The sequence below is a fragment of the Pteropus alecto genome, unplaced genomic scaffold (assembly GCF_000325575.1).
Source record: "Pteropus alecto unplaced genomic scaffold, ASM32557v1 scaffold76, whole genome shotgun sequence".
In the NCBI taxonomy this organism is placed as follows: domain Eukaryota; kingdom Metazoa; phylum Chordata; class Mammalia; order Chiroptera; family Pteropodidae; genus Pteropus; species Pteropus alecto.
Window position 1 is genome coordinate 3811522 of NW_006443138.1, and position 15104 is coordinate 3826625.

A 15104-nucleotide genomic window follows, 5' to 3' on the forward strand; every position below is an offset into this window, starting at 1 on the left:
GCGAGCGCACGGACAGGCGCGGCCGCCGCGGCTCCCGCGGGTCACGCTGGTGTTTAATAGGCCAAAACCGGACAAAACGCTTAGTTGGCCAGGTGCTACTTTTGTTTTGAAATGGAAAAAGCATTCAAGTTTTTTAAGTTTTATGCTGGACTCTTTTAAGTACAACTGTGTAAACGAAAGGTGCCATTCCATTATTTGGTTTAGGACTATAAGCTTTCAAATTGGTAATTGTTAAGCCTTAACAGAATGATTTTTTTTTTTAAGATAGTTTTCTTTAAATCATGTGGGAAAGATCAGTGAGTTTTTTTACATAACGTTATTATAAAAATTAATTATTTGAAAGCAGAAATGTAGAGTTTAAGGTAAGTGTGAAATTACATACACTTTTATATTTGTGATGTGTATCTACTCATCAGAACTTTTCAGCTCTTAATTTCATCTGGCATGGAAGAACAGAAATTATAATTCCTCCGAGCTGAAATTTCTTAGGAAATTTTAGTTTGCTTCTGTTTTTGCCACCAATACACTAAGCTGTTAAAATAAGGTATGGCTAACACTAGGACTTATATATTTGTTGAAAAATGACTCTCTTAAGTATGGATTATATTCAGCACTCTCTGGTCTATCTTGGTATTTCCATTTGTAGCAAAATTGATTTTAAAATAGTTTTGGCAAAATTGTTGGCAAAATTGATTTTAAAATAGTTTTCTATAAAATATCTTCAGGATTCATGTAACTTATAAATTGTCAACTCAGATTAATGAGATATTTAAAATTAACATTATTAAATCTGCAGTTTATAAATATTAATTTAAATAATGATTTCAGTTCCTTATTTGTTTCTGATTAATATTGTTTTGCAAAAAGACCTACTTTTATAGATTCATATTTTAGGAGTACCTTTAATAGCACTTCTTCAGAGAAACAGGTTCTGACTTTATATTTTATCAGCGATCTTCTAAAAAGTACTGTGCTGCATCATAAATAGTGGATTGTGCAAGGAATATATGTATGTTTTTTTTTCCTCAGTGATGTGTTGACTTACCTAATACTTGTGGTAAAGCAGCCCTTGAAGACCAAAAGCCACCGTACTGTGGCCCCTGGCCAGCAATTTTGAATCCCAAGTTTATATTTGGACCATTTAAACCTTTATTCTTTTTAATTTTGGTCCCAGCTGACTTACATAAGTGTAATTTCTGGTGACTTTTATTAGGGCCTTATGTGAATGTCTGGAATGCTTTTGTATCAAAATAAGTAACTCTGCCACTTAGAATTTTGTCACAGTGCCTAAACTGCCTGTCTGCCAAGGTTGCAAGCATACAACATCATTTAGGTTTGAATCAGCACCCAAAAAACAGTTTTTTGGTTTTTAAAGGTGCTTATTCTACTATCTTAACCAAAATGTTAACCCATTGGGTTACAAATCTACTCTTTTGCTAAAATTAAGTAACAAAAATATCTAAAAGATATCCCAACAGTAGTTTTTAATAGATTTTTAAATACACTTATACTTTTTAAATTAAAAATAAATTTTCAACCATTGAAGAGCATCCTTAGGAAATAATACTTTTTGGTTTTATCATAATCTGGTCACAGTCCGTTTGATTTTATCTCACCTGTGATACTTATTGTAGTTAGGGATTTGATTGATGAATTTGGTTCACATGTTTAGCTTCCTTCTCTGTTAAATGATGATGTTGGTTGGGCATAGTCTTCAAGTCCCTTCTAACTCCAAGATCCTATAATACTGTTTTTGTGTATATAACCCTGCAGAGCCACCCACTACATTGGTTCAAACTTCTGATTGTCAACTCTGACTTGCTATTCATGTTAAACTGGTCTACTTGTAGTCAGATCTGATGGGATTGGATCCAGCTTTGGGGAGCCTGTATCCACCTCAGGAACATCTCAATACCTGGCACACACGTACAGATGTGCACACCTGGACAGAGTTTAATTATATTAAGCTTCTGTTAATTTTAACCCCTCTCCTAATACCAGAAAGTGCTGGGTAAATGCCTAACTGCTCTTTGGGTATAGTTAAGCACAGTCCCTAAGATAGTTTTGCATTCAGTTTTGGAATTTGGGTCCAGGTTAGGGATGCTACTGGAGAGCATCCAAACCTTTCTGTGTTTGGGAGGACTGTGGCTAGTTATTTGGGGGCATTCCAGATGAAATGCCCTATGTTGGGTTTTCACCTTTTGATCAAACCTCAGAGAAGACTGATTTGGACTTACTCATCTGGTTTATTTAGAATTAAATTGGTATTGGATAGAGGGTAATCAGATAGCTATTTAATTTGTCAATTGTTAGTTAGCATCTCTGATTGCTGTACAGATGCCTCAAGGCTTTACCTTAAATATTCCTGTGTTTTCTCCTTCCTGGCCATGATGGGTTTTCTTTTTAAAATGCTTAGCACAGTCCCGGACCTCTGTTCACATGTTTGTTTCCATAGCATACCAAAGTTATATTTATGGCTTTTAAGGAAATATAAAGAGAAAATATAGAAAAGGTAGACCACAAATGAATCAACCAATTGACTTTATGGAGGGTTTTGATTATTGCCTCATTTAAGTTTCTGCTCCAAGTAACAGAAATGAACTTGAACTAGTTTTAGGAAAAAGAAAGAAAGGAATTTGATGGGAGCCAAATGCAGACAGACCTTATTAGGGACCAGAGACTGGAAAGCCTGAAACTTGCCCAGTCTCTAGTCTTTGCCTTTCTTTGCTTCATTGTTCTCTATTTGCTGACCACCTTTTCTGCTTTCCTGTTTCATGGTTGAATGTGGCTTCTCAGCAACTCCTGGGTATTTACGTGTCCTTCAGTCTCAAGCACAGAGAGAAACTAAGTCATTTAACCTTGATCCTAAACTCCTGAAAGAATCTGAAAGGCATAGTTGATCTAGGTCAAATGGTTGTTCTAGATTTTCCCTAAGGTCTCTTCTAATTCTAGAGTTCTTTGTAGTATATAGTTACATGGTTTGATTTTACATTATTAAGTTTTTTGTTATGGGGTTATTCTTAAAATATATATTTTTTTCTCTTGACTGCATTGCATGTGTAAAAGAGTGTGATACCTTCAGTGTGATCCCGGGACTGCTATAGAAATGCTGATGAGAAGGCCAGTGGGGAATAAAGTGAGTGCAGCACCACGTTTAGGAATTACAACAGAAGTTGAGATCGGAGTTGTGAAAATCCTGTTTAGTAACAACGGATCCATCCTGCAAGATAACCATCTGCATATTTTCTTGAACTCACCGAATTAAAATGCTAAGTTCAAATAGCTCTTAAGGGTAAATTCATTAAAACTATATGTGATAGAGACATTCTAAATAGTAATAGTTTAGGGACCAAGAGTTCTTTTATTTTCCTGTTTCTCTTACATGTCTAGCATTTTCTGCCTCTTCATTTTCTTTAGACTGTTTCTGCTGCCCGGAATATCTTTCTCTGTTGAAGTCCTTAAAGCCTCTATTGCGTGGTATGTTGTGAAGCTTTCTTCATCTCTTAGAACTTTTCATCTCCTTGTGCTTCTGAGACATTTTGTACCTTGATTAGAACACGATTTTACCATCTTGCATTACAAAGTCCATAGGTATTCATCTTCTTCACTAGACTCTAAGTTCTATTAGACCAGTGAACCATCTAGAAGAATATTGATAAGTTTTCAGCATCCAACGTCTCAGGTAAAATGATTCCAGCTTTTTCAAATGTTTTGAAGCTTTTATGGCATCCTGCTTGTTACTGCCTTCTTTTTTTGACATTGGAGCTCAGTCACACTACTCTTTTTTCTTGGTGCTTGTCTATTTTCTAGATTTTACAGGCTTTTCCATTGATATTCTTTTGTATAGTTACCAATAAGTTTATTCAAAAGAAAGTTTCATATATGTGAACATCCTAATTTCCCTTGTGAGGATAAAATATATAGAACGATAGCATGTTTTTCTGTAAGTTTTCTGCATGGAGAAGGAGAGTATAGCAGACTCATGTGGAAGAAAATCAACTTTTGTCGAGCATCCAGTATTTACAAGATCTTGTAGAGAGGGCAGGTGTAGAAAACAAATTGAAGCACATATGAAGGGAAATAGTATGACTAGAAAGTTTATAGATGGAAAATTTGGTTTGACCTAGACATGGATGACCTTTAATGCTAGGCTAGGAAATTTGGGCTGGATTAGTAAGTTATGAGATAGTTTTTTTAGGTCCTTGAAATGTCATAATCAGAGTGGAATTGTAGGATATATTATTTAATAATTCAGAGGATGAATTGAATTGAGAAAGAAACCATTGGATTGATAAAGAAGGATTATAACAATTTTTCTTAGAGAATAAAGACCTAAACAAGGGTAGTGGCCACAGGATTGGAGAACTGTTGCTGAGATAGATTCGACAGAAATAAACAATTGATTGGATATGGAGAAAGAGAGCAATGAATAAAAGATGATGGTAAGGTGTTAAGCCTCAGCAATGGAGAGAATGTGAACTCAGAGCAGGCTTATGGGTGGTGGTAAAAAAATAAGTGTTGCTTTAGATCTATTGCATTTGAGGTACTGGTAGAACATTTACATGGAGATCTGTAGTAGAATCAGAAATGTGAGACTAACTTGGAGAAATCAGGGCTGGAGATAAACATGTGTGAGTAAGGAAGGTTAAAAATAAAGGGGAGAAGAAAACATTTGTTGACTGGAGTAAGAGGAAGGGCACAGGAAAAGCATCGTAAAGAAGATACAGTTTGATCTGGCTTTGAAAAATGCCCAGTCAGTGTGTGGAATTCTCTCCATGAGCATTCCTTGTTTAGGGGACATCATAGTTACTCACTCCGTGAACAACAGTACATGGGAAACATTGAACGAAGGATATTGCAGCTGAATGACCTCCCTAAACTGCAAAATTGTTGCTGCTACTTCCATGCTTAACCTCTTTCAGTTGGCTTCTTCTCTTTCTTAAGATAAAGGACTAACTTCTTAAAAGTCTTCATCATCACCAAGCCTTGCTCTCTATTGTTAGTTTCCTACAAGTTGGCCTTGAACATATATACTGCTCAGTCTCCTCTCCATTCTTCCTTTCACCTTCCCCAAGAATGTGAACCAGATATGATTCCTGCCAGACGGAGTACTCTTTGGCTGTGTGTGTGTGTGTGTGTGTGTGTGTGTGTGTGTGTGTGTGTGTGTGTCTCTCTCTCTCTCTCTCTCTCTCTCTCTCTCTCCTTTATGGGCACTTTTTATTGCCATGTTCAGGTTCTAATCCTCTTCTTTAAGTGTCTCCGGCAAGGTTTCTGTACACTTGAGTTCGCCACCCTAGCCACTGTACTCTGACCTCTGACAGTTGGCTGTGGTAGCCTGGAGCATCATTGTTACCTGGCATTTCATGATTGGGTTACCCAGCTGTGTGCTGATCTGGAAACCGTGGGGCAGTTTCTCGATACCTGACTTCCTGAGAAAAGTGGAGTGGATTTATTTCATTGAGAGGGCTTTATTTGCACAGACCATAGAGGCTTGTAAAACACCGAGCTGAAATAGAGAAAGAATGTTGGTGTAGGAAATGTGTTCTCAGGGCCTGGCTTCCTGACCAACAGTAAATTCTGATTCTAAGTTTCTAAAAATAGTACATTGTTCATAAATTTGCCTAAAATGACATACTTATGTTTAGTGTACAGGAATAAGAACAATTTCTAACTCAGTTTTAAAAAGGTGACCCTCCCATATACTATTGGTTGTGCTTTTTGGTAGCTGTTGACTGAGAAAAATTCATAGTAGTAAAAAAGCCACTATAAAATTTGAAATGTTTTTAAAAAGTGCAAAAGCATTTTCATATATTTGGAAAGTGCACACATGTGCAAATTATGACTTATAGAGCCTAAGACAACACTTGATTTCTTGCTCGGTGGGTACTCAGCGAGGTTCTAGCCTCGGCTTTCGGCAGCTCATTGTGGTCGCACTGTAGAATATGTGAGAGACTTTCGTTTGAAAATTTGAGCCATAACTGAAATTTTGGAATGACAGGAAAACTACTCAACATTCTCTCTCAACAATTGCTTGTAACAACAATTGCCTGGCAGTGTACTTTATGCCACGACTGGGGTATCAAAAACTCTCAGGGATTACTACGTGAACATTTGTAAAAAATTTATATTTTCAAGTATACAAGCATCATTCTTAGGGCTGTAGCGCTGTTTTTAAGATGAAATTTAGTAGACAGTTTGCATACAAGTCCATACCTACAACAGTCTCTGTGATGGCCATGGCATAACTGTCTTCTGTTACTATGAATTACACAATGAATCTTTATGATTTCTCGGGTCAACTATTTTATTTTAAAGGCAAAACAAACAAACAGAAACTCAAAACTGAACTAAACCAACCAATCCTTTAGTACATATGTTAAACTTAAGGCACAATGGAAAATAACGCGCTACATGTTAGTCTTTAAAAAATAAGCCCTTGTAAAAATCAGAGAGTCCTAAATTTTACATTCGTTGTTTCATTTCTCTTGTTTATATTGTGTATGTTTGTCAGAGAATCTGAGCTTAGCTAAAGTTGGGAGAGATCCATAGATCTATAGATGGATACTTACTTTACCTTAGAGTTTTTATCTTAGTGTAGTGGTATGTAAGTAAGGAAAGGTATGCCACTTCTCCCTGTATACAGTCCAGGAGATTAGATAAGACAGTGCGGTGGTTGCGTGGGTGGGGGAAACACAAATGGTCTTGGAGTTTTGGTCTCATAGTAATTGAAAGTGAAAAAGAAAAAGTGCATGCATTGTAGTTGTTCCTGATTTCTTGGTGTGTAAATATGCTTCCTAGTCAGATCCCCTCCTTAGGGGGCTGGGAAGAGGATGTAGTGAAGGCAGAGGATGTTTACCTGTGTGCAGAGCCAGTTAAAAAATTGGCATATTAGCATATTGGTGTCCTTGTTCATGTTGCAAGGGAATCCGCATATGAAAAGAACATTGGATAGCAAATTGGAAGACTGAGTTCTAGCCTAAGGCATTTAAAGTTCCTGTGCTTCAGTTTTCACATCTGTAAAATGAACTAATTGGACTGGGTAACACCTGCTGTTGCTTTTGCTTTAAGATTCTGTAATCTACAGGTTGTCTAAAAGAATTCAAGTAGCTTTTATAATGTTTTATGGAAATGCATGATTAGTAAATTATACAAGGTTATATCTTTTGTTATGCTGGGTTCAGTTTGTCTTTTATGAAACTAAATATAAATATTATTCTGTGACTAAGGTTTTATATTTGAAATTTGTAGTCTATGTGCCCAGTAATTTGATCTATAAGCAAAGATACATAAACCCTTTAAAGATTTAGTGTTTATTTAGAGGATAGATTACAATGTATTAAGAACATCATATTAAATATCCCATCTGAAGTAATGGCATTAAGCACTAGATACTATGTCAATTGTTCTAAATGTACAGCTAAGAATTGCTTATTCAGGCTTGACAATATATCTCAGATGGGGAAGTCCTCTTTAATTAGGGCACACACTACCAATAGAATTTGCCTATGACCATCCTGAAACTAAATTTAACTCATAAAACTAGTTAATATGGTTTTACCATTAAAGAAGAAAATTTTCTTCATTAAGCTTTAAAGAAAAAAACTTTACTAATTTGATAGGTTAAAAAAAAAGTATCTTCTCTTGCCTTTAAAATATATTAGTTTGTATTATCTGTATTGGTGTATGTAACTCATTTTTAAAAGATTAGCATTTTTAAATTATTGTTTTTCTACTTTTAATTTATTTCTGCATTTATCCATTAGGGCTCTTGTATTTTGCTTTGGAGTCAAGTCTTTGTATTTTGTCCCATTGCTTTTTAAGCTTCATCATCCATATATCAAATAATAATAATAATGATAGTGATAATGATGATAGCAAATACATACAGATGTTACTATGAGCCAGGCACTAGTCTAAGTATTTACTGTTTACATATGTTAGCTCATTTAATGCTCATGGCAACCTTATCAAGGAGGTACAAAGTATCATGATAACTCATATTAAGATTAGAGCCTGAAGCACAGAGACAGTCAATAATTTGTGTGTCTGTGATTCGAATCTAGGCAGTCTGGCTCCAGAGTCCATATTCTTAATCATTACACTATTCTGACTCCTATGTGGTCTTTTCTTTTAATTGTATATTCGTTTTATTTAACTTTTGAAGACATGTTTCTGTGACATTCAAAAAGGAATGACCCTAGTGTGATGTTCAGGTTGATTTTCCTGTGTAGCACCAGTTGCTTAATGTCATGTCTCAGTTTAATTTGCTTCGTGGTTGGACCATAACTTTCTTACCCAAGGTGGTTGTTGTTTTTTCAATTCTTTGCTTTTTTTCCTACTCAGAGGGGAAGAAAATTTGTCTTCTTCATTATCCTTTTAAAATCTTTCAATTTTTTATTTTTGGTCCATGGTTTGGGATTGATTTCATTGATTTTTTTTGCTAATTTGGACCAGTTTATTCATATTTAAACAATGACATTCTCTTTTTAAAATTATTTGTGTGACCTTAAATGAATCGCTTAATCTTTCTGAGTCTTGGATTTCCCAACTAAGTTGCATTTGTTCAGAATAATTATTTTATTAATCAGACATATATAATTGCTAATCACAACTTCCTTTCAGTGTGAAATAACCAAGGGATGTCATGAAGGAAAATAATTAAATAATTATTTGATAGTAGTTGGAAACTAATGACTTTCCCCAACCCCTCAAATTATAGAACAAAAAACTTTGTCATAGAGATATAAAATCCCTTTGTACCATAATCTTCTTATGTAGCTTTAATTTTTTCCTAAATTGATTAATTTCCTAATTATTTTTCTCTCACATTCTGTGACTGTATGATGTCTTTTAAATTTTTCCAAACTCTCGAATAATCTCCTACTATCCCTTATTTAAATATGCTCAAATTTCTCTCATTTTAAAAAACAAAAACCTACTTGACCTGTCATCCTCTGTGACCAAGTTATTTAACAATTTTTGTTTTACATCCTTGCTGTCTCTATCTGCCATCCATCCAAAAATATTTATTGAGCTTGTGTCAGGCACTAAGTTATTTAATTTCTGGAGATGCAGTATGAACCAGAGAGACTCGGGACTTTCATTCTCAGTTTAGGACTTGGCATGGCCTGTTGTAGAAAAATAAGACCATTTTGTGGTAGGAGCTAGAGGGAGAACAGGAGGGCTAGATCATATGGGGGTCTGAGACCATTACGGTTTGGATATTATTCTGTGGGATGGAAGCCATTAGAGGATTTTAGGCGGGCAGCGTCAAGATTTGATTTGCATTTTATAATAATCACTCTGGCTGTGTGGAGAGAATGGATTGTTAGGGGCCTAATGTGGAAGCAGGCAAACCATTAGGGCTAGTTCAGTAGTTCAGTTAAGAGTTGATAATGGTTTGGATCAGGGTGCTGGTGGCAGAAATGATGGTTTGCTCATGGCTGGGATACAGGGTCTAAGAAAACAAGAAGAATCATTCCACTGAAACTGCTTTGATTGAAGCCACTAATGGTATCCGTATCATTTAACCCAATGGACTCAATTTGGTTCCTATCTTCCTGACTTCAGGGCATTTGATAAATTGATCACACACTACTAGAAATAGTCTTTTCTCTTGGTTTCTAACAATTTTGTTAGATACGTGATCTTAGGCAAATTAATTAAATTATCTGTGCCTCAATTTCTTCACTTGTAGAATGGGGTTAGTATTGTTCCTACCACATAGGTTGTTGTAATCATTAAATGAAATAATATATGTGAATTACTGAACACACTGTCTTTCACAAAATTATTCATGGAAAATGTTAGCTAGTAGCACCATCATCATCATCCTAGTCATCATCATCATCATCATGATTATCACTCTGGGACAAGACTTTCCTGGACCTGTCTCTTCTCTGGCCACTGCTGCTTCTTGCTAGTTTTTATTTGCTACCTCTTTTTCCTCCAGGTCACCTGTAAATGTTGAAGTTCCTCAGGGCTCCAACATTTTCTTTTCTCATTTTACACATTTTCTTAGGCAGTCTTATTTACTCCATGGCTTTTATCTGTATAAAATTAACTCCCCCCAAATCTATCCTAAACCACAGGCCTCTACAGTCCTGTAGATCCACTTACTTCTATTTCATCTCCATTTGGATGGCCATCTCTTAGGCACCTTCAACATGTCAAAATGAATTTTTTTTTTTTTTTTTTTTTTTTTTTTTTTTTTTTTTTTTTTTTTTTTTTTTTTGGCCCAAGCTTAAGCCTCTCTTCTGGTTCCCTAGCTTAGTAAATGGTATCACCATTGACCAGTTGCTTGAGCCAGCATGAGTCCTCCTAAAGTTTTTTTTTTTTTTTGCCTGCCACATGCTGTGTATCAATCTTTTGCCTCGGTTTCTGCAATGCTTCCTAATTAGTCTCACTACCTCTGGTCTCATGCTATTCCCCATCCATTTTCCCCCTTTTCAGTCATGGTAATCTTTTAAATTTGCATATCTGATTGTGTTATTCTTCTTTGATTTCTTCCTTTTCTTTTTAGCATGAAGTTCCAAATTTAGATGTACATAAATATAAATACATATGTTATGTATATGTAAATACATAACACCTTCCAAGATTTGCCTCTGCCTGCCTCGTCAGCCTCCCGCCTCTGTTCCTCACTTATGCCATGCAGCCACGTTGCGCTTTCTTAACCTTCAGTGGGCTGTTCTCTTATCTCGGAGCCATGGCCTCTTTTTCTTTGTCTGGAACACTTCTTTCCGTTTTCTTAATCTGGACAACAGAATCTTATCCTTCATTCTTAGTTTACATATTAAATACTACCTCCAGGCACACTTTCTTACGTCTCCCAAACTAGACTACTTTTCTCTGTTATATAAGATTTTTATTTTTTCTTTACAGCTCTGCGATTCTTATTGCACTTGCTAATAATATCTTTCTCATGAATATGTAAGCTTCATGGTGGCAGAGACTATGGCATCTCGTTTCTCGCTTCATCTTCAGAATGTGGTTGTTGAATAGAGCAATAAGAGATGAATGCGGCAGGCGTTTGCCCACTTTGGGGAATGAGAGGCTTTTTAGCTGAGTTTGGTGTCTGTTTTTTAAAAATCGTTCAGGGCGATAAATGGGAGAAGAGAAAAGTTTAGGTTTCCTGTAGTTTAACTTTCAGACTCCAGTGGCCTCAGTGTAGAGAGGAGGGAAGCAGCATCAGAACTGGAGGTGGCTGTATCGAGAATTGTTGCCTTAGGGCTGAAGTAGCTTTTCTCTGATTGGAACAACATCCAGAATTTCCAGGGGAATGCCCCCTTGTATTGTGTCCAAGTTTGCCTGTTTTTTCAAGTCAGCCATGGTGGTGCTTCCCAAATCGGTACGTTAGACATGAACATTGCCACAGAACTACTGGAAGTGTGGCTTCCGGTGTTGTGAATGCTTGCCAGAGTAACCTGTTGGGTCCAGATATACCCTGTGCCGGTTATTAAGCTCTCCATACCTGTGACCTACCTGCTCTCTGGCCTTCGCTCCTTCTCTTTAGAATCCCAGTGGGAGTCAGCTGGATTCTCTCCCACTAACTTGCAGGAACAGTGTTTGCACATGACATGAGTGGAGAATTGGCCTTTTCTTTGATACATTCTCTCTGTACTTTATCTAGTGAAAGTTTTTCAAAGTGGGTTTAGCCTGTTTTAGTTTCTAGGGCTGTTGTGGACTTTCCTGTATTTTTATATTCTAGTCACCATTTCAGTGGGAATTAGGAATCTCATTGAGGGAGAACATGAGTGAGTTCTCTTCTAAAATGTATTTATTTGTATTGCTACCTGTGTGTGTGTGTGAGAGTGTGTACAGGCACATGTGTGTCTGCATGCGTAGTTTCTTTTCTCCCTTCTTTTTTCTTTGATCTATGTCATTTCCTTATTTTGTAGCTTTATACAAGAGTCATTTTTTTTTTAGTAGATACATTTAAATCATTTACATTTTATGTTAACATGGACATATTTGATGACACTCCTTGTCCTGTGTTTTATTCTCTTTTTATGATCTTTACTCTGTAGTTTTCAGTCTTTTGCCATATGTTTGTATGTTTTATTTACTTTTCTCTTTCATAGGCATTTGAAAGATTGACATCACAATTTAGGTCTATGACCTTGAAAAAGTGTTTATAAATATCATTAAGCCTGAACTTATCAAATGATTAAATAAAAATAACCAACAACATGCAATAGCATTTGACTCTTCTTTGCAGGAGGAATTTTGGATTCTTTTATTTGTTAACTAAAGTGGGGCTTGTGGGCCTACAAGATTACTGTTGAGTTATTATTTTTATATTAAAATTTCTCTCTTTTAAGGATTATTTTTATCTTTTTCATATAACTATATAGTAACATCTACTGTATTCTGTGATTACCACCATACTTTTTATACCTGAACTTCAGCATTTTTTAGGGATATTTTGATTCATGTCATTTGGGTAAGGTCTGTTCTTGAGTTGATGTCTTTTTTTTTTTTTTCTGGTGGGCAAGAATGTATAAGTGCACATTTCCTGAGCTCTCCTGTTATCTGTGGGAATTACACACTTGTGAAACATGTTAACCTTTCTTTGAAAAACTTTTATTGTTAAGAGGAATCCAAAATATCAAAATTAGGAGGCTGGAAAATGCTTTTAGACTAACCCGAATGTAAGTTAATAGTGTAATTATGGAATATAAAAAGTTGTTAGTATTCTATATGGAAGAAGAACCTAGGAACAAGGGAGCTTACTGGGATTCAGATGACAAATTAATATTAGTCACAATGTTACTACTGAGAATTCAGTATCTAATGTTGTAGATAATTCTCCAGATCCAGATGCAAAATTAGTTGTAAGTCCTAGAACAGTTTTATCTTTGAATAAGATAAATATTGGCAGTTTTAGTTGAATTGCAACAATTATTTATAACTCCTATTGAGATGTTCAAATTATAGTGGACCAGAAGTTTACTTTGTCACATTTCTTCTGTTTTATTGATACGTTTGCCTCATGCATGCATAAGGTTAGATCACTCTATAGGATTGACTGAAACATTCGATTGCAAAACTTGAAAATTTTTTGGTCAAATATAATGATTTTTTTTGGCAGTCACTAAAGCATAATTGCTGGAATACAAAAATTAATATTAAATTAGTCTTAGCTGAGTTGTCTGTTAACAGCCACGTCATCCTTACCCTGATCAAAACTAAAGAATTCGAACCCTCCAACACACACATATGTACAGTTACATATACCCGCTTGCTCCCTCATTCTCTATCTCTGTGTCTACATGATATCTCTGACCTTCTCTTGCTTTCCCTTCTCAGTGAGAGAAATAAAATTCACTGAGCAGTCTGTTAGTTACTTTCAAGAACATTATCTCATTTAATCCTTCTAAAACTTAATGAAGTGTTATGATCTCCATTATGCAGATAAGGAAACTGATGATGAGAGGGCAGCTAATTAGCTCAGGATTTATCAGCTGGTTAAGTGATGGAGTAGGAATATGAACCCAGTTCTGACTCTTTCCTATATAACACACTGCCTAGATACAGTATAGGACTATAGCCCTATGGAAACGGACATTATGCACAGAGATGGGGAGAAACAGAGGAAGTGACATTTGAGTTCACTTCCATAAAAACACTTTTAGGGCCATTATTTTACAGAGGTGAATACCACTGACTACTCTCAAGGAGTTTATAGGAAATGCATATATATAAACCTAAAATTATAACATGGAACAATAGATATAGAAGCACTGAAGTAGGAAGTAGTATAGAGGACGAACTGATTTATCGTCTAATGGAAGGGATGGGGAGAAGGGCAAGGGGAACGGCTGTAAAGGAAAGTTTCTCAGAGGAGATAACATTTAAACTGGGTCTTGAAGGTTAAAAATAAAGAGTTTATTCTTTATATAATATGGAGTATATGGGTGGTATGGTGAGGGTAGAAAAGGTGGAAAATGACAAATAGCTGCCCTCAGAAGAGAATATTTATTTATTCAGCAAATACTTGTTGAATGCCTACTAAGGATCAGGCACTGTGTGAGGTACTAGAGATAAAGGAAAAAAGAGTTAATGGAGTATACAGTGTACCAGGAGTGTTGGGGACTGAAGTTGTGTGAATAGGAAAAAAGTGAGCCTGATAGGTCTTGAATGCTAGGATAGACTGGTTGAAAATTTCCCTGTAGTCGCCAACGAGCAATGGCAGCATGTGAAGCTGGGTTATGGCTGCAGTCAGAGCTGTCACTCGTGCTCTGCCACTGTGTGGAGGGGGGCTGGGTTAGAGGCAGGAAGACCAGTAAGAGACTATTACTGGGTGAGAGATGAAATGAAATTCTCATGTAACATTATATATTTGCTCATCAACCTTTAAAGATTTGTGCATTTTATTCTATATAAATTTTCCTTAAAGATCATAAACAAATATTGAACTCTAGTTAATGAAATGCATCCTGAAGTGTTTAAAGATAAAAGTGAACTGCTATCTGTAATTTACTTTGTATTTTTCTTCTTTTTTTATTATTAAATATTATTGAGGTGACAGAGCCCAGAAGTAAACCCCTGTTTATATGGGCAAATAATTTTTGACAAAGGAGCCAATAACAGACAATGGAGAAAGGAAAGAGTCTTCAATAAATGGTTCTGGGAAAACCGGAAAGCCACATGCAAAGAATGAAACGAGACTGTTGTCTATCACCACACACCAACATTAACTAAAAATGGATTAAGGACCTGAATATAAGACCTGAAACAATAAATTGCATAGAAGAAAACATAGGTACTAAACTCATGGACCTTGGACTTAGAAAGGATTTTATAAATTTGACCTCAAAGGCACATGAAGTTAAAGCAAAAATAAACGAATGGGAATATATCAAACTGAAAAGCTTCTGCTCATCAATTTTGATAGGCTTCATTCCAAGCCATTGTGACAAAGAGATTCCAAATAGAGTGACTTACATAAATAGAAGTTTATCTTTCTCCCTCATGATACCCAAGAAAGGTAATAGCTCAAGATTGGATTGGTGAATAGTTTTGCTTCATGACCTGTTAAGTCTGTCCTCATCAAGTAGCTTTCAGGGTCCAAGTGTCCTGCCACAGCTGTTCCCATTTCT

General features: G+C 35.9%; 1 protein-coding gene across 2 annotated transcripts in view; it reads left to right on the forward strand.

The window, feature by feature from the left end:
• MSRB3 (methionine sulfoxide reductase B3) overlaps positions 1 to 15104 on the forward strand; it is a 141194-nt gene that overhangs the window by 842 nt on the left and 125248 nt on the right. The window lies entirely within an intron of this gene.